The sequence below is a fragment of the Branchiostoma belcheri genome, unplaced genomic scaffold, assembly GCF_001625305.1.
Source record: "Branchiostoma belcheri isolate BF01 breed outbred unplaced genomic scaffold, Haploidv18h27 scaffold15, whole genome shotgun sequence".
Classification (NCBI taxonomy): domain Eukaryota; kingdom Metazoa; phylum Chordata; class Leptocardii; order Amphioxiformes; family Branchiostomatidae; genus Branchiostoma; species Branchiostoma belcheri.
In genome coordinates this window covers 1,970,552-1,972,602 of record NW_017802935.1, presented here as the reverse complement: position 1 = coordinate 1,972,602, position 2,051 = coordinate 1,970,552, and the positions used below count along the sequence as shown (strand labels likewise).

Here is a 2,051-nt window from a genome sequence, read left to right as displayed (position 1 = left end):
ATACAGTGTCATCTTCAATAACCTGAACTGCATTTACAGCATATGGAAGATGACACAAAGCTCTTCAAGATGAGCAACTGACTAATAACTGTCACAGACATTTACAAGTGATCATATCTCATTTGGTAACCGTACTCCTGGCATCAGTTCTGTTCCTCCTAAAGCTGATGTAACATGACATAAAAATGTCTGGGCGATGATGAAGTCATAACTAAGTGTCAGTTATGCCCTGAATCTATTCCAACTGCTGCAGGCCTGTTGACATGTCAGGACATACAAGCAACTGATATGGTAGATGTCCTATGGCAAAGGTATTGAACAACATTTGATATGACTGTATAGAGTGTTATACAGCCAGGAGTACCCAACTAGCCGGAGGCTATTACAAAGGACCAGTAACTGGACAATAACAATAAACAATATATATCATAATTATCCAATAAGATTTAAGAATGTTTTGTTAGAGCGACAGAAAAAGGACACAAGATAACTTCCTAGATAGATAAAGACGCTTAGATGCTTCAGTATCTAACACGGTTCCTATTCTAAAGAAATAGCAGATGACACAGAGTTTATTAGATGACGATGACTCTATAAACACTAAAGGCTGTTGTCCTGACGACTGATGCTGGTGGATCCAGAGGTTACACGTGGCATATCTCAATAGAAATTAGATTCACCACAGCCAAAACAGTATTTAAGGTGAAGGCCTTCTAGCACAGAAGAACTGTCGTCTTCCCTTAGCTCATTATATTGAAACTATTGGTGTCATCCAAAAGTGAAATTAAGTTATGATTAGAAACAGGGAAAACAAGAGCATGTTTTTCCTTTTGTCGTAAATCTGCTACTGGCCATATTCCCTATTTTATAAGTGGGGAGGCAACTCCATTGTGGGAGTCAGAACCTCCTGAGACAGCCTCTGTTGATGATGGCTGGTAGAACGTACAGGGAAGGAGCTTTTGGCAATCTCTATTAGAAAAGGCATGCATAAAGTACTGCTAGCAACGTGTTAGGATTGGAACACCACAATGTAGCAACATGATGATGTTTCTACGATGGAGAATGCAATGGCCTCTTCAGGCGTGTCAATGAGATCCACAAAAAGATTTCGTTTAGATTCCAAAAGTAAAGCAAGTTCAGAAGATGCAGATTCACGTCTAGTGAGACCATCTCGTTTGCTGTATTGGATAAGAAACTGAAAAGTCCAGAGCAGTAACAGCAGGTGTTCTGACTTCATATTTCATGGCAGTACAGCGGTAAAATATAGCCTGTTTACCACGTACAATGTCAGACACTAATCCACCTCATTAAGATAAAGATCGGACACCAGTTCAAGGAACCTGGTAGGACGGACAGAAAATACCGAGATCACAAAAGGACAAGGAAAATGTAGCAGAACCAGCTGAAACTGATTTGCACGAACGTTGCAAGAATTCTAAAGTCACATTCTTCTTGTGTACTGACTGATTAGATGTCACTTGTAGGGATAAACATGTAAGTGTTAATAAATCACATTTCACGCGTTGGTCTTTGATGATCAGCCAACGGCACCCTGATCTAACCAAGAGCTGACAACTTAAGCCGGGTTTATTCCGATAAAGCCTCCATTCTCTCTCAACAACTCACAGACAGAATTTACAATCCCCATTATGTAGTTATCAATTACAGTGGCCGATTACTACACTTGGCACAGGAACCGATCTGTCTAATGCAACGGTAGACACAATCGTGGGAGGGCACAGTACAGTAACTATAGTAACCAACAACAGTTAATGAAGATGCATGGCTGGCTGTTTGTAAGTGTATGGTTGTCTAGAAGCTATTGGAACGTATTTAAGGCGAGCAGCGCGTTCCATGAAGGCGCTATCCTGTCTGCTGCCATCCCCCACGCCCCGCTGTCAGCCGGTATCCACCAGCCGATTAGTGATCCTTCAGGTCCGCATTCCTCTCTTAAACTTAAGCATTATCAAATTATCCCGGCCCGTGATGTTACCTGATGCCTGATATGCCAGAAATGTAAAATCGCGTGAGATTTATATGGGATTAATGTG

The 2,051-nt window shown here is 41.3% G+C and overlaps 1 protein-coding gene across 1 annotated transcript in view; it reads right to left on the bottom strand.

Annotated features, from left to right (window-relative positions):
- LOC109465268 (protein Wnt-10a-like) overlaps window positions 1–2,051 on the bottom strand; it is a 31,429-nt gene that overhangs the window by 13,558 nt on the left and 15,820 nt on the right. The gene's annotated exons all lie outside the window — the stretch shown is intronic.